The 18,733-nt window shown below is 39.9% G+C and overlaps 1 long non-coding RNA gene across 1 annotated transcript in view; it reads left to right on the forward strand.

Annotated features, from left to right (window-relative positions):
• LOC142829455 (uncharacterized) overlaps positions 1 to 11,290 on the forward strand; it is a 111,853-nt gene extending 100,563 nt beyond the window's left edge. The window contains exons 2-3 of the long non-coding RNA XR_012903871.1: positions 1,908 to 1,976; positions 11,066 to 11,290. This is a non-coding gene — a long non-coding RNA (uncharacterized LOC142829455). The remainder of the gene's footprint in view (positions 1 to 1,907; positions 1,977 to 11,065) is intronic.
• Positions 11,291 to 18,733: the final 7,443 nt, after the last annotated feature.

Genomic DNA, 18,733 nt, shown 5'->3' on the forward strand with positions numbered 1-18,733 from the left:
AATAATATCTGGTTGTCAACTGTTTTTTGGGAAGACACTCAGTTTTGATGCAAAGACATCAAGTGATAAGAGAAACCTCCACAATCCCCAATGGTTAATTAACCTGAGTGTTGAAGATTTGTGCTGTATTTTCTATTTGTTTTTTTTCTAGCTTCATCTACAAAAATAATAAAAACTGAGGAAAAACATTTCTTAGATGTTTCTGACACTTTGCTAATCGTTACAGCAGTTAAAATAAATCATGGTTATGCAGTTTGATAATAGTTGCACTGGGCTAGAAAAGAACATTATAAACCATAATTAGCTAACTATATTTTTCTTACAAGTGGAGTTTACTTGCCTAAATATAGCTACAAAATTTCCTCTATGTTAAAGTGTAGATTATATCATGAAAGGGTTAATGATCCAATCATGTGACCCAAGAACCAGAACTAGAACATAGTTCTTGTGTTCTGGAGTTGAGCCTGTAGAAGGCTGATGGTGTTTATTTCACACAGCTGTTGAGGGCGGTTCTTCCTGTAAAGCAACAATAAAATCATGATTTGACCTTCACCTACTCCCACCTGACTTCCACTGAAGTGTTAGGTATTTGTTTTTGTTTTTCCAACTTAACATGAGTCTGCACTTTGGTCCATTAGATTAGGTTGAAAAATATTTGAGCTTGTGTTATAAATAGAGCTGCTCAGGAATTTTTTGTTGAAACATTTCTTTTGAACACTACAGATTTGTCAAAACATAACCATTTTCAGTAATGGGTCATTTTTTAACCTATTTTTAATTTGAAAATAGTGACTGTCATAGGAATAAGTTGGTGTTACCAATTATTGTGATTTTTAAGATGATAAGAATAGCTATGCTGGGTCAGACCAATGACCCATCTAGCTAACTCCTTTTGCTAATAGTGCAAGATTATGATCAGTCTTGTGATATTTTGCTTTTTCCTTAAAGCTTCAATTCTTGAAAGCATTTAATTATGGGAGAATCTCACCTTTCATATATTTTGTGTAGCACTCTCGGATGCAGAGACAAGTCAGAAAGCATAAACAAAACACAATCTAAGGCCTCAAAAATCAGAGGGCAATTAAAAATAATCCCACTTTGATTATTTGTAACCCAATGCTATAATTTTTGTGCCCTAACTCCTGATTTGTAAATGCATGGGTTTGACAAATGGATGACTGTGTAAACCTGTAGTAAGCTAACCTCTGGCTATGGTCTGAGTGAATAAGATATTACCAGATTTCTGAGAGATTCGGTTTGATTGGTTGCTTAGGCAGTTGTTAAAAAGTGGTGTGCTACGGAATTACTCATTCCTTTGCCCAATTACTCAGGCTGGATGCTGAGGAGGAGATTTGGCTTATCATACACTTAAAAACAAAACAAATGCCAGTCTGTGTGGCTTGTCTACAAGTGCACAGTGTTGGGGAGGGCGGGGGGGGGGGAGGAGAGGGGACAAAGAACCTCCCGTACCCACCTTACTGAAATAAAGCCAGACAGAATTGCAGTCCTGGCATTTAGGAAGTACAAGGCTGACTCTCTTGCTACTATTCTGGAAGGATACATAGTAACCAGGAGCCATGACTCTTTCTTCCTCTCTGAGCAATCCACATTTGAACCAGCTCCAACCCATACAGTGGTATAACAGTGAGCATGGTGTCCCTATGTGCCTGAAAGCTCCATTCTCCCCATACAATTGGCTACAACCTCAAATGGATTGCAGTTGTTCAGCAGCTCTGAAAATCAGGCCATTTGTAAGCATACAAGTTTGAAATTACTGGCCCTACTTGCTACGTGTTTCAGATTTTAATTATTGTCTATCTATCAGCTCCAGCATGGAGAGAGATTTTCTGTTCTTCAATACCTAAGGGGTTAAATCCTGCTTCTTTTTTTCCTCTCTTTTTCCACAGGTGAAGGTAGGGGAGAAGTCATAGTAATTGCTGCTAGTAAAACACTAAAGAAAGAAGGACACAAGAATGGTAGGTGTTCATTACTAGATTTGGAGGTCTGGGTGAATCTTCAGGCTAAGAAGGATTTTTGCTATGTTTAGTTTGGTTATTGAACTTATTTGTATATATGTGTCTAAATAAATTCACATACACACACATCTGTTGAAGGATTTTTGTTGATTATAAGAGTTGCACAAGAAAAGGATTTTTTTCATCATATGACAGCTTGAGATTTCAAAAAAATTTTCACATCCCAAATTGGGATAAAAAAATAATCAGAAAATGTTCATGAACTGATAATCCAAAAAATGTTTTTGACTGAGGGAATCTACTTTTTGTTTTGATTTTGACCTTTTAAATTCTGCTTGACCGCTATACAGCAAAAATAAAAAAATTAAAAACAATTTCAAACTGAAGAACAAAACTTTTTGTTTTATTATATATTGTAACAAGTTCAAAACATTTTTAGGATATGTTTTAATTGAGAATTTGATCAAATAGTTTTGGCATCAACAAATTAATATTTTGTGATGAGAAAAAATATTTCACTGGAAAACTTCCAGCCAGCTCTACTGATTATTGCTGTTTGATTTATGCTGAATTATTCCCTCAGTTTATATGCTGCCAAAGATAATTTTATTTTCTTACTGTGATATCATTTTGGTTTGTTTTTGGGAAGCATTGTCCTGGTCATTGTAGTCATAACTGCCTACCTCTGATTCTGTTCATTAATACTTACTGTTACAGCAGCATAGTAAATACAGTTGTTGAAACACCTTTCATACTTTCAAGTATCAGAGGGGTAGCCGTGTTAGTCTGAATCTGCAAAAGCGGTGAGGAGTCCTGTGCTACCTTATAGTGGTGCCACAGGACTCCTTGCCGCTTTCATACTTTAAGGCATGAAATAAATGGTAAATTTTCAGAATGGAGAGAGGTAACTAGTGATGTCTTCCAAAGGTCCATATTGGGACCAATGATTAGGGATTTGGAAAGGGTCCCATATGAAGAGAGATTAAAAAGACTGGGACTTTTAAGTTTAGAAAAGAGGAGATGAAGGGGGGATATTATAATGGTCTATAAAAATCATGACTGGTGTGGAAAAAGGGAATAAGGAAAAATTATTTACTTGTTCCCAAAACATAAGAACTAGGGCTCACCAAATGAAATTAATAGGTGGTATGTTTAAAACAAAAAGAAGTTTTTCTTCACACAGTGTATGGTTGGCCCAGGAGGTTGCCTGAGAAGGTTGTGAAAACCAGGACTTTAACAGGGTTCAAAAAAGACCTAGATAGATTCAATGCATATTAGCCAGGATGGGTAGGAATGGTGTCCCTAGCCTCTGTCTAGGAATGAATGACGAGAGGGATTGCTTGATGAATCCCTGTTCTGTTCATTCCCTCTGGGGCATCTGGCATTGGCCACTGATGGAAGACAGGATACTGGCCTAGATGGACCTTTGGTCTGACACAGTTTGGCCGTTCTTATGTTCTAGGAAACCAAAATACAAGCATTAAATAAAATATTTGCTTGCACTTTTGCCATCCTCGGAATATGAAAAGAATTGTCTTATCTGAATTCACAAATAATAAACAGCCTTCAATTAATTTGGTTTGTCCTCAATTTACTAGTTATGGTGGAAGGATGGACAAATATCACATTACGTTTTTATGGGCTATGCCGGCTAGGATTTGTAGGTTTTAAAAAAATCAGAGCAGCAGATATCCAGAAGAGGGTTGACAGCTATACTGAGGCATTTATTCTGAAAAATCAACAATAACCAGGGCATGGAATCTGAGATTTTGACAGACATCGAAAAATATGGTGGCAAAGGCAAATCCAGTGCCATGGTGAATTAAAACAGGCACTAAATGTATGCATGCCATTGGGCAATAATAATCACTGCAAAATTAGGTACAAGAACAACATAATAATAATAATAATAATAACAACACAATGTGACTCTTCTAGGAGTAACACAATGACAATGAACTTTAAAAGGGCATACTTCCAAACTCTGAGCAAAATGTTTAGCAGAGGCAGAAGGGCAAAGTCAAGTCAAAAAATTAGAAAAACAGAGAAAGCCTGAAGGCTATTTGTTGTAAAAACATTGTATTTGAGGGTCAAATTTGCATGCCCAAGATGGGAAAAGACATTTTAAAAGTAGTAGTTTTAAACTTGCACGGGTAAGAAGAGAAGTACATGATTTTTCTTATGTCCAGAGATCTTGTCTAACATTACAAATGGATTGGAACACAGACTATAGTGCAAATAAGAAATGTAAGGGGCAAAGAGGTAGTACAGATTGAACCTCCCAAATGCAGGACTCTCTGGTCCAGCAACACCTGTGGTCCTGCAGGGCTATACCAAAGAGTTCTGGAGGCAAGAGCAATGCATAAGCTGGGGAGCCCTGGCTGGGACAGGTGGCATCTTGGGGAGCCCTCCCCGCTCTGCCTGGGGAACCTCCAGTGTTAGAGGAGGAAGCTGATTGGGGAGCCCCTGCCAGGTAGCGGCTGGGAGCTCCTGCCCTGGTCGGGGAACCCCCCCAGTGTCAGCTGGGCCACGTGACCAGGGAGTCTCATCCCTGGACGGGGAATCCCTGGTTGCAGAAGGGCAGTCAGTAGATGGGCATCCCTGGCCAGAAACACCAAGAAAACCCCCAGTGGCAGTGGGACCAGGGTGGCCAGGCAGCCTCTGCTGGGGAACTCACTGGCTGAAGTGGGGCTGGTGAAGGTGGATGGCTGAAATCTCCAGAGGCAGCAGGGAAGCCCTAGCAGTGTGGCAGCATGGCTGGGGAACCCCAGCGCTGCAGAGCCAGCAGTGGCAAGGTGGCCCCAGCCGGGAACCTCAGGGAACACTCTGAGGCAGCAGGGCTGGCAGCTGCCAAGGTCCCTCTGGGAACTCTGGGAGACCCTGGGGCTACAGGGTGGAGAGCCCATGCCAGAGCCTGGGACCAGTGCAGTCAGCAGGGGAGTGTAGACCTCCTGTGGTCCAAAAAACTCCCTGGTTAGAACAGCTCAGGTCCCAAGGGTGCCAGACCAGGGAGGTCCAACTTGTATGAGGATCAGAGATATTTGCCAAAAACAAAAAAACCACAAAACAATAACAAGAAAACCCAACAAAACTATTCAACCTGTTAGAGTTGCTGATTTGTCAAGTTTTTCAAGTTTATCATATATAAACAAATAAAATGCTGAAATTCTGCCATCTGAAATTTGTAATCTTGAGTGAGAGCCAAATATGCTGTAGCAAGTGCCAGCATTTAAAATGTTAATGTAAGCAGGAAAAAACCCTCTTTTATTAAATATTTGACACCAGTCCTGTTCATATAGAAAGTTTGTCTAGCCATAAGTTCTTACTTTTAATTCGCAGCCCTCTTTCAACAGTGTTCACATATAAACATTTCACTGCTAATTATTTTTTGTCACAAACATCTGTCAATTGGAGAACCATACAATGATTATTAAACGCGTAAGTGTTTTGAATCCTGTTTTATATTTAATTTAGAACTTTTGGGGAAAGTTTGTATGAAGTATGCAATTTTACAATTTCAGGGACGCAGTTCCTAAATACTTTTCTACTTTTTGATATTTTAGATATTTTAGTGTCCTATAACAATAATTAATATTTGATTTGAACATAAGAAAAATCTGCTATTGTCTTAGTACTTTAAAAAGAACTTTTCTCTCTCACATAGTTGGAAGTGGATGAAAATCTGGTTTATAATGGAAGCATGTATGTAATGTAAATGATGGACAGAGGCTACCTTTCTGTAGTATGTTTTATTTTATTTAAATTTTAAATAATTTAAGATACCATCTCAGTGACCAGAGGTGTCCTAATATAATAATTGAATAAAAACTCAGCAGCATTGAAGTAATCATTTTAATGGGAACATAGCCAGACAGCCACCTACCAAAAATACTTTCTGCTCCTTCATAACTTTGAAAAACATACTCATTTACAATGCTAATATGAATCCTCTTGTGGAGGCAGAAGAAGCATGAAAATTATTTTCCCCAAATACTAACTTGAGATGATCTGAACGTTCAGCTGGAAAATGCAGCAATAGATGAACATCACTCTAAGAAACAAGGAAGAGAGCTCTAAGGTGGTTGAATCAGATGATTTGCACATTGGGGAGTGGAGCCAGATATTTGCCAGCTTAATTTCAGGACTGTTAGTGTAGATTGTCCTTCATCAGTGTGCATGCAGATAAGGTATAAGGTGTGTTCTTATTCCCTTGCACAGACATGCAGTTCAGGTCAGAATTCATCCCAACAAAAATAAACCCATGACATTTATTTCTGAGTTGAAGTGCATACTTATTCTTACTGTATGCTACCATTATCTCACATTTGGATTATAGCACTGTTGTTTTAGTATCATGTAAGAAAAACTCTGATATCTTTTGGGAGAATACTCTTGGATACTCTTGGACATCCAAAAATTTGGATGGCTGAAATCACATTCCCTGTTTTTCAGTAGTATACCACCACCTCAGTCCTAGCTTCCACCTTAGTGACCTTTGTACCTCTCTTTTTGCAGATTGAATTTGTGAGTCCATCTAAACAGCCAACACTGAGCTAATGAGCTTTGGTTTTCAGTGCTGAAATCCCAGAATCAATAATCTGATAACATCACTTTTTGAGAAGTTCATAACTGTTGCATTCTGGAATACCTTGAGTGAAGTAAAAGCAACAAAGAAGGATTTTAATGAAAGAGGAAATTTTTCAAAAGTTTAGTTAAAACATAGTTGTACAATGAATAGACTATTTAGAATAGGCATTTTGAGGTTAACTTGATTTTCACTTTTGCTTTGCAATTAATCTTTAAGGCTAGTATTTTACAATGCTTGGATATAACTAGATAAATCAACATATCCAAACCTACTTGCTGAAAATTAAAGTAATATAAAATGTCACTATACAAGCTATACTGTAATAGCCAGTCAAATTTCTTTGTGTTAACCATCAGTTTTCTTTAAAAATTAATTCCACTTATATCAGTAAAATCTCCTTCATCTGTACATCTTGTTTCTTTTCTATTTATAGTTTTTAGTATTAGAATTTTTCTCTTCATAATTTTCTGTCCTGAAGGCTGAATTTTGTGATGGGACCAAAGTACCTACAAATTCACCAACTTAAGATTAGTAACTCCTACACAAACAATACTAGAGTAATCATTAATGCCTACAATACCATACCTTAACGGCTTTAGGTTGTTTATCACTAGACATTCATTAATACTCAGAAAATACTTTCTACTTCAGTCTCTTTAACTGTGTTTGTTGTGATTGGCATTTAGTCTACTTGTAATCAAACGTGAGTATTGTAGAATAGTGATAGAAATGTAGCCGTGTTAGTCTGGGGTAGTTGAAGCAAAATGCAGGACAATGTAGCACTTTAAAGACTAACAAGATGGTTTATTAGATGATGAGCTTTCGTGGGCCAGACCCACTTCCTCAGATCAAATAGTGGAAGAAAGTAGTCACAACCATATATACCAAAGGATACAATTAAAAAAATGAACAAATATGAAAAGGACAAATCACATTGCAGAACAGGAGGGAGATGCGGGGGGGGGGGGGGGGAGGAAGGAAGGTAAGTGTCTGTGAATTGATGATATTAGAGGTAGGGAGAGTGGGATGTTTGTGAGTTAATGGTATTAGAGGTGATAATTGGACAAACATCTCAGACACTTCGCCAAAGGATTAATGCCCACAAAACAGATATCAGACAAGATCACAAAGAGAAAACAGTTTCTTGCCATTTTAACCAGAAAGGACACTCTCTCAATGACTTGACCACCTGCATTCTGCTACAAAGACCTTTTACATCTGCACTTGAAAGGGAATCCTCTGAACTGTCATTCATGTTAAAATTCGACACTTGCCAACAAGGACTTAACAATCATTTGAACTATCTCACCCATTACCAAGACAGTTTCCCCAATTATCACCTCTAATACCATTAACTCACAAACATCCCACTCTCCCTACCTCTAATATCATCAATTCACAGACACTTACCTTCCTTCCTTCCCCCCCCCCCCCCGCATCCCCCTCCTGTTCTGCAATGTGATTTGTCCTTTTCATATTTGTTCATTTTTTTAATTGTATCCTTTGGTATATATGGTTGTGACTACTTTCTTCCACTATTTGATCTGAGGAAGTGGGTCTGGCCCACGAAAGCTCATCATCTAATAAACCATTTTGTTAGTCTTTAAAGTGCTACAGTGAGTATTGTAGTCACCTTATTTAGATGGATTTTTTTAATTTCAAGTCATTAGTTTGTTAGAGCTCATAAGCATTATACGCAGAATACCTGCACACTGAAATGATAATACATATTCCTACATTTTAGTGTGCTCAGGGAGAATGAATAAGGAAAGCCAGACTGTTTCTGTTTTACCTATTTGTTTCAATCTGTGTTGAACAGAATATGCTTGCACCGACCCTTTAATTCTGTGTCAAATATAATCTAGTCACTTCCTAAAATAGTTGATTCAAGGTGTATATCCTCTTATGAATTCCATAAGGCTGTAGCATCATTTGCCTGCCCAATTTAAAGAGGATTTCCCAGAGGGTAGTCTGTTTATAGAGATAAGACTAAATCAAAATATTTTGGACAGCGTGTTATATTTTTCTCTAGCATATAAAATTGTAGGAAGAGGTGAATGTGACAATGAATTTGTGAAAACTCTATTTGTGTTCAATAAGTATATTGCTGCTACAATACACTTCTGCCTGGATCCACACCAAACAAGTACAAATGAAGAAGCAGAAAACTCTTATGTTTGAGTCTGTTCTATTTTAAACTTTAATTAATTGGGAGCCTGCCTCACTAATTAGTAAAAATCTATCAAGCAAAATCTCTATAAAGTTCTTTCAGAACCCTTGGGTAAATGCCATCTGGTCCCGGTGATTTGTTACTGTTAAATTTTTCCATTTGTTACAAAACCTCCTCTACTGACACTTCCATCCGGGATAATTCCTCAGATTCATCACCCACAAAGGACAGAGCAGGTTTGAGAATTTCCCTAACATCCTCAGCAGTGAAGACTGAAGTAAAGAAATCATTTAGTCTCTCCGCAATAGCTTTATCGTCCTTTATTGCTCCTTTTGTATCTCGATCGTCCAGGGGCCCCACTGGCTTCTTGCTTCTAATGTACTTAAAAAACATTTTGCTATCACTTTTTGAGTTGTTGGCTAGCTGTTCCTCAAAATCTTTTTTGGCTTTTCTTATTACATTTTTACACTTAATTTGACAGTGTTTATGTTCCTTTCTATTTACCTCACTGGGATTGGACTTCCACTTTTTAAAAGATGCCTTTTTATCTCTCACTTCCCCATCAAAATAACTCTAGGGAACAGTGTTTCCAGTTCCTGAGAATATCTGATCCCCAGCTTTTAAAATACCTCAAGTCATGTCTATATGATAAACTTTTGCCAATGCAAGTGTTATACAGGAGGCCCAGAGATCAGTGTGAGAGGGGATATATATAAGCTCTAGGTTAATTAAAGCATGGGTATCTATAGACATGGTCTAAGGATTAGGCGCTTGGCCTAGGGACCCTAGGATTGTGGGTTTGAGGCCCACCCACCTGGGAGCATCACTAGCTCCTTAGCTAAGTGCTGTACATACTCAGCAAAAATGCTTGTTGATGCACATTGTACTGCACTCTAGGTAGATACTCAAGTGTGCAATGCTCACTTTCTCCCTTCCCCACTTCTGACCAATGCCCTGACTTTTGGGAAATGATGACGAAGCGTGGTGGGGCAGAAATGAGTCAGAAGGACATGGGTGAGCAAGAGGTCAACTTCCTACCATGCACCTGTCTCCATCCCATATCATCTGTGTCCCATAGTTTTTGCACTTATTTTTGAAATCCCATAAATCCATGCAGCCCTTCTTGTGGTCTGTCTCCTCTGACAGAAATAAAGAACTTGCACAACTCTGCACTACTGTCAGAGAGTTGTAAGCACAGGAAGCATAATCTTCTGGTATTTGCAGAGTTGCAAGAAAAAACAAATCAGTGGGGGCTATGATGATTTTGTGGAAGACAGATTGCTATGGGACATAATTAGAACTAATTCAAGGTTATCGTTGGTGTTCATGGAGCAGCAGCAGATGATGAAGTTCTGCTTCTGGGCCTGCATCATTGTGCAGGTTTGGGATGACTGGCAATGGCTGCAGAATTTTGGGGTTCGTAAGACCACATTTCTGAATCTGTGGGCTTAACTCTCATCAGGGGTTCTGTATTCACAAATTATGCTCATCGTATGCTCTGCCTTCATAAATTATATACACAACTTCTACCCATGGACTTTTAAAAATTCTAACCACAAGAATTGTCAAATAATAGCAGTTAGAGTGAGATTTATACTAAAACCTCTGTCAAGGTTACCAAAGGATATTTTACAAGCATCTGCCATAGCACAAACTATATTTTAAATATTATACATTAATTTTAGTTAATATTGGCCTTTCTCAAAAAGGATTCACTTTGTCATAGATATAGTATTCTGATGAAAGAGTCTGATACGATTCTGTCTAGCTTGGTTGGATTTTTTTTCTGTTTATTCTTTTTTATGTGCTATTCTTAGCTGCATATTCCTTTTAGTCATTTCATTTCCAGCAAGTCCAATCTGATCACGTGTGAAAAGGTCACATTAGTGAGAAAGCATGACTGAAAAGCGTCATAGTTTCTCGGATTTAATATACATTCTTTTGATGTTAATGGGAAGAAAAACTGAAAAGTATGACATGGCATGCAAAATACACTGCACAATCATCCTCTGGATATATACACTTATGAATATTCAGTTCAGGTGCTGCTCAAACCTAAATAGCTAGAAAAAGGGTGAAGAAGGGAGCGTGTCCTTCTGCTGAAGTGATTATCTAAAAAGCCCGAGTCCTCATCTTTGGAATTAGTAGACTTTAAAGTGTCAGCCACTTCAAATTGTAATGCTGCTTTTATATGTCTATAAATAACATACTTAGAATGTTGGGTGGGGGAGGAAGGAGGAGTGGTGACGTATGTAATTTCTTAGATGTTTTTAAAAGAGAAAAGGGTGGGGTGGAACAAATTATATTATGTACATCTGTATCTCTCCCCAGTCATGCATCACCAGCATCTGAATCCTCAGCATTGCAGCACACATACTGCTGCCATTTGAGCTGCAAGATATGCTATATTAGCTGTTGGTACAAATCTGCTATCTCAGAGTGGGAAATGAGCTGCTGAGGACCCCGGAGTCCAGCCCGGTGCGCAGATGAGCTGCTAAAGTATGTGCTGAGCATGGGAGAAGACAGGAGGTAGCTGAACCCATTTCTCTGTCTCTACCCAGGAGTTGAGAAAACTCCCGCCACCTGAGGTGGTGCTGAGGAGGTGAAATGTGTCACTGGGCCCATGTAGAGACTGCAGAATGTTTGAGGAAAAGCCCATCCAAGCTTCCTTTCTTGCTCTCTACTCTCCATCTCATTTCTACAGTTGCTCTGGCACCTCCAGGCATTCCAAGTATATTGTGTGGAGGATGTCATGGTAGTGCTCTGAGGTACCAGGCTCTACAAGGAGAAAGTGTGAGGTAAGAGAGGTATGAGAAAATACTGCAGAAGGAAAATAATAGGGAACGGTTTCTTCATTAGAAACAGGCCAAACCTCAACCCTGTATTTGAACATTCATGAATTTTAGATGGTTGAGGGGTGGAGCCATAAGCCACATCTATATATAGGACCATAATCTCTGGCTCTGGCTTTTTAATAGGTTGAAATAAAGCTCTTAATTCCCATTTTTTGTCAGGGACTGAAATCCTTCTAAAGATCCCTGTCTGTCTAAAGATCTCTCACTTCTTACTTGAAGAGGTAGAAGGTTATTGAAAAGGTTCCTGTTGTAACCACATTATTCACTCCTCAATAATAACTGTAATGATAATAGTACATCACCTTCTACATTTTTAAAAGAACCATCTATTAACTTTGTTTTGATATAAGAACACAAAATATTTAGTTAGAGGCTCCTGAGATTTTTGGAGTTACTTGGGCAGGTGACAGGTTTCAAAGATGGCTCACTGGGTGATTGATCAGCCTTACTAGAAGATCCTTAGAGGAGCAGGCATGTGGATATATTACTCCAGAACCTACTACAATAGCCTGGGAGAGAAGAGGAAGTAGGAAGTAAAATAGAGTTTTAAATGGCAATTTCAGAAGAAGTTAAAGGGAGCAGAGAACTGAAAGCAGGGGGCTTTAACGGATCCGAGGATAGGAGTTCAATCAGAGACTGACCATCATCCCATTTGGCCATCCTGACTGTGTATACCAGTGATGGGCAACTGAGGCTAGTGAGTGGGCCTCACGAATGCCCCCCCCATCATCTCAGTGGGCCACAAGATTGAAATTAGGCACATGAACTAACCATGACACCAAGAATAAGATGAAATATATTGCACTTGAATCATCTTTTTCATCATGCCTTTTCAACAAAAAGTGATCCATTATTATGGGCAAATTAAATTGCCAATAAAAGTAACATAAAGGAGCAGTAGGAGTGCATGACTCTCACAATGCTGCATAAATGCACGTCACTTCTCATTTTGCCAGGGGCTGATTGACACTCCCCTATTCTCTAGACTCCAGCACCACTCGACCCCTTTCCTCAAACCCCTGCCCAGCCTCATCCCTGCTGCCTCCTCCAAATGTGCCCCATCCCTGCTCCTCCTCCTCCCTCTAGAGCTTGAATGCCACAAATCAGCTGATTCACAGTGCTCTGAAAGTGCTTGGTGGGGGGAGTTGGTAAGTGTGCCCCCCCCTCCTCAAGGAGTAAGACGTGTAGGGGAATAGAGCACAGAAGCAGGTGTACAGTCCACATGTAGAACTCTGTTGGGCCACATGCACCACACAGGCAGCAGGTTGTCCAACACTGGAGTATACTATATGTATCTAGGATATCCATTTCTAGATAACTATATCTGCACCATTTTGGACAGCAAATATATGGAATAACGGGAAAGTTTATCATGAATAATATTTAACCCGAAGGATGTGTAAAAATGCACAAAGTCTTCTGAAAAAATTGCTTTAATTTATTCCTGTACTGTCTTATCTCAGTTTCTTTCATGCCTTTTCTGCTAAAGTAAGCAAGCTGAGACTGTGAAAACTTCAGCTTTATTTAGTTGTCCTAAGACGTCTGTCTGGTTTTCTTCTTTTTCAGCAATAGCTTTCATCTTTTTGCTGAGTTCTGTGAATACTGGAGTGCCAGTCCAAGAACAGAGAAACACACACACACACACACACACACACACACACACACACACACACACACACACACACACACACACACTGGACATGAAAATAAAAACATACTATTTTTGTTTTTTGTTCTGTTAGGGTGAACCTAGTGGTCTCTGTCTTCTTTGAGGCATATCTCCTAGAGTTTATTTGTTTTTCGTTTTTGGTAGAATGTGCTCTCATAAAGGTTCCAGACTGACCTAGTCTGACTTGCAACAACCTTCAGCATTCATCTCAGGCAACAATTTTTACATTTTTGTCTTGAATACATGAAGTTTGGTTCTTTCTGCTGCTTTAGTATTACAGTAAATGAAAATGCTTCGTATGAAGCAGTCCAGTTTTTTCCACAGTGTTTTGCAGGAGATATTCATTTTTTTATTATAACCTTACATTAACTTGAATGTTTGCTTTATGCATTGTAAAGTTCAGGGATGCTTTTTTGAAATGTCATGACAGTTAAATTACATGATGGCAAGTGGATGTTTTCATAAACACGTTAGCCAGAGACATTCAAGAATAAGGGATTTAAATTTACAGAACACAAGACTTCCCTCAGCAATGAGAACAGTTGACTCAAAAGTCAAAACTCACCATTCATGTTTCATGAAATTAAAATATGAATGAAAAATGTGGAGTCAGGTGAAGCCATTATGTTCACCCACTTAAATGTCAAAAGCCTTGGAACTAATTGCCCCACAGGATTTTCAGTCCTGAAGTAACTGTCACATTTGGTTTTCTTAAAGAATGAGCAGACAACACAGGTGTGAGCTTTTAAAGGTTTCAGATTCTGAAAAGTTTGTAAAAGAAAATTAGTGCTCAAGATTTCTCATTTGCTTTAGCATTATTTGGTATCAGACCCTGTTGATTTTGTTCTTTTCCTACACAAACCAATATGTATATTTTCTAACCTGGCATTGCTTGGGTACTTAATACCATTAATTGTTGTGGTTTTTCCACTTTAAATCATTGTTGTGGGGTGGGCCTCGGGATGAGGGATTCAGTATGCAGGCTGCCTGGGGGAGAGAGGACTACCCCAGTCCTCTCTGACCATAGCAGCTTGGGGCCCGGTAAGAAGTGCCTGTCCATGACCACTGCAGCTCCAATGGGAACAGCTCGGAGAGGAGGTGCATGTTCCCCAGCTAGGGGACAGACAGACACACAAATAGGCAAACTCTCCCAAATATATGGTAGATATTCCGACTAGCCAGCTTGCTCACACGGGGCCTGAGCCTTCACAAAGAACAACATGGATGGGCCATACAGAGCCACATTGAAGTCAACAATAGTTAATGGGATTTCCACTTGGGCAGTTCTCTTTGCAGGATTGAAGCCTTAAGCCATGGGTGGGCCGGATGTGGCCTGCCAAGCAAGTTGATCCGGCCTGTGGAGGACCTGCTGCTCACCCTACCCCCAGGACAATCAGGGCCTGGGGGCAGGGTGACTGCACGAAGTCTCCTCTCACCCTGCCCCCGTCCTGATAGGAACGTGTGGTGCTTAGACGTGCCACACCCCTGGCAGGGTGGGAGGAGACTTTGCATGCTCCTCCCCCCCCCCCAGGCCAATCAGGGCTTGTGGGCGGGGGCAGCACATGAAGTCTCTTCTTGCCCTGCAAGGGGCTCAGCACTTAAAGTCAACTGCCAGCTGCTGCTCAACTGGCTGCTGACTCTAATCAGGGTGGGGGCAGGGCAGGGGCAGGAGCAGGGAGCGAGAGACTTCACATGCTCCTCCTTCCCAGACCCTGATTGACCTGGAGGCAGCAGAGGGGAGCACATGAAATCTCCTCCCACTGCCAAGGTACCTAGAGGGAACCGCCAGCTGTTCAGAACAGCAGGTGGTTTTCTCAGAAGGGGGAAAAGGGGCAAAAAGTTTGCGCGCTCCCCCACCTCCAAAGCCCACTAGCAGTGGAGCTGGAGTGGAGCCAGCTGTAGGGAGGGGGAGCGTTCTGGGAGGCCAGTGTCAGGGACCTCCCCTGATCTGGCAAATTCCCTCCAGGTCAGGGTCAGGCCCCGAGGGTGCCAGACAAGGGAAGTCCAACCTGTCATTTTTAATTCCTCTGCTCACAACCCTGTCCAGCTGGATCTAATTTTTATATGCATACACTCCACTCTGTTATCTAAATAATTAGTGAAAATATTGAATAGTACCAGACCCAGGACAGACTTTTAGGGACCCCCACTAGATACTCTTTCCCAGTTTGAGGGTGAACTAATGGTAACTAGTCCCTGAGTATGGTTTTTCAACCAGTTGTGAATCCTCCTTATGGCGATTTCATGTAATCCACATTTCCCTAGTTGCCTTATGAGAATGTCATGTGGGACTGTGCCAGAAGTCTTACTAAAATCAGGATACATTGTATTTACTGCTTTTGGCCAGTAACCCTGTCAAAGAAGGAAATTAATTTGGTCTGGCATGATTTGTTCTTGACAAATCCATGCTGGCTATTATTTATAAACCTATTGTCATCTAATCAGTTTTTCATAAACTTTTTGATATCTTTTGATCATCTTGCTGCCTTCCTAAGCTGTGTCAAGGAAATCTCAATGACTGGATCAGTCACTGAGATAAACTGCTCTACATGCTTCCAGTTAGTGGTTTAATATTTTGTTTCAGAATATGTCAGGTATTTAAATTAGGCTGACTGGTTTATAAGTTCATAGGTCCTCTGTTCACCTTTTTAAAGATGGGTATGGTGTTTATTCTTCTCCCATCTTCCATTAAGTATTTTTTTTTACATAATTAACTGTTCCATGATTTCTTCAGGTAGTTCCTTAAGTACCCTATTAGGATCTTGAATACATCAAGATATATTTCATGAAGATGACTTGAATACATATAACTTACTTTAATCTGTTCTTTCTCTGTTTTGGCTTTCGAATGCATCTTTTATAGATGAAATCCTTCCTCCTTGTATATTTGATTGTTAAACCTTTTAAAGTGAAGACTAAAGCAAAACAAGTGTCAAAAACCTCTGCCTTCATGATGTAATCAGCTCCTTCTTTGTTAAGCAGAGAATTAACACTTTCCTTCACTTTTCCGTTGCTTTTAATGCATTTAAACAACCACTTCATATTAGCTTTTATATTCACTTTTTATAGAATTCCTATGTGAAAGAGCTCCTGATGGAATGCTATTTTTTTTACCTTTCCTTTGCACTAGGGTAGTTTTCAGTTGTGTCTCAAAAATTGGCTCCTTGAGAAACTGCCAGCTTTCTTGTAATACTTTCTCTCTTACATTTTCTTCCATAGGTCTTTACCTACCATTTTTGTGACTTTGTTAAAGTCTGCTTTTCTGAAGTCCATTGTCTTTATTCTGCATCAGCTCTCCAATAATTTTCAAGTTACTTTTTCAGAAGGGTGTTGAGTGTATATTTTGTGGTTACTGTTTAATGTGTGGTATTGAATTTGGGGTAGAAATAGAAGTTGTGGTGGAAGAATGTGATTGGTGCTTATTTCTTGGTGGTTGAAAAGACATTTCATAATACTTAGGCATTATAAGATTATTAATGTCCTTCATTCCTTTCCTGACTTTAAAAAAATTGAGTCTTTAAGTTTGTAATACATTAATACATAGCTGACACTTGACAATCTTAACTACATTTTTTAAAAACAATATTTTAGGATTTGGAATGTCCTTTTTAAAATTTTGTTCACACTGTACATTTTGTTTAGATAAAAAAATGCACTGCATCTTCATCTATTTAAATAAATACATTATTGATCTGTTACCCAATTAATAAATTAACTGAGCAGTTCCAGACTTGATAATAAAGCAGGATATTTCTCTTTGAGCTTTGAAATTGTTGTAGAAAGACGTTACGGTATGTGCAAAATGCACTGATCATACAAGCACAAATCAGCCATTGTATTTGTAAAGGTCATAGAAAGCCTATATTGATAAGAATTCATTGTATACTAATAATAAATCTCCATCATACCAATATCTTTGTTATGGACACTGAAATAACCAAATTAATAACTGGGGACATCATAAGATATATTCTCGATTAGTTCTCTTTAACACCTTCCTTAGTTTCAATGCGGTTTTGGATAAGTGAAATTTCTGCCCTTAACAACTGCTTCTTGCATGAAACATTGTTAAAATGTATCTCCTTTTGTGAAGTGTGTCTTGCTGTAGTGTATAAATGCTGTAAATGGATTAGGAACAACAATGAGACTGCTTTGGAGTAGTCAGAAATCTCTACTAATATTTGGCATTTTGTGGAGTAATACAGTATTTTGGGTTGAGAGAGAGAGACAAAAGAGTTAGATACTTTCTAGTAGTTTCCTAAACAAGATATTTGAAAATATTTTCTCATTTATTGAACCCTATCAGAGCAAATTCCTGGTCTTGATGAGACTTAACCTCAGTATTTGAAGGAATGAAGATTTTCTCTTTTTTTCAGCTCTAAAGGATCAAAATCAAGATTGCATTGTTTTCTAAAAAGTATGCTTTAATTTCAGCACTGCTGTTGAGGGACTACAAAAAAGTTGTATGTCCTGTGTTGTGCAGGTCAGACTAGACAGTCACAGCACATCCTTCTGGGCTTTAAACAAAACCCAAACCTATGAGTCTGCAATATAATAGGACCATGTTTGCTACAGGTTGGACCTCCCTGGACCTGACCTGACCTGACCCAAATGAGGGAATTTGCTGGACCAGGGGAGGTCCCCTGTTCCCAGCTTCCAGGACATTGTCCCTCCCTCCGGCTGGCTCCGCTCCAGCCTTGCTACCACTGGGCTCCAGCCCTCCTGTACAGGGCTTGGGCTTTAACACACTGTCGCCAGCCAGCTGGCGCTATCTGGAGATGGACCTCACCAGCCACCATGACCCTCCTTCTGCCCTGCCCAGCTCGGGCTTCCCAGGGACGGGGCACCATGCTGCTGCCATGCCCAGCCAGAGCTCCCTGAGGACAGTCTGCCCTGCTGCTGCACCACCTGGATGGAGTTCCCCGGCTAGGGGGCTCCATGGCTGCTCTGCTGCTGCCCTGACAGACTAGAGCTCCCCAAGGATGGGGCTCTCCAGTCCTGATGGTGGGGATCCCTGCTGCTTGAGTCCCAACTTTCAGGTAGGAATAAGAGATCCTCCGGAAAAGGGCTTTATTCCAGAGGATCGTGCCAGTCTAGATGCTTTTTTCCGGCTTTTCCCCAAGCCGGAAAAAAAGCTGCGGACATGTTTATTTAAATCCCACGGGGGATATTTAAATCCCCTGCGGATTTCCCTATTCTGACTTACCTGCTTTGCATGACTTTTCCGAAGAAGGGGCCAGTCTAGACGTAGCCTCAGAGTATTGAAATAGGGTTTTGGGTTATGTGCATGCAGCTTAGAACTGGTTTCTTGTTATGAGAGCATTTGTTGGTATCCTCTTTATAAGCTACAGTGAACCGATAGAGGGTAATATGCTTCCCTATGCACAAAGTGCCTGGTCTTGTTTGTGCTTTTACTGAAAAAAAAACACCCAGTGACAATAATGGGAGCAGAACTAAGCCCAAGCACACATGTAC

This window comes from Pelodiscus sinensis, chromosome 5 (assembly GCF_049634645.1).
Source record: "Pelodiscus sinensis isolate JC-2024 chromosome 5, ASM4963464v1, whole genome shotgun sequence".
NCBI lineage: Eukaryota > Metazoa > Chordata > Testudines > Trionychidae > Pelodiscus > Pelodiscus sinensis.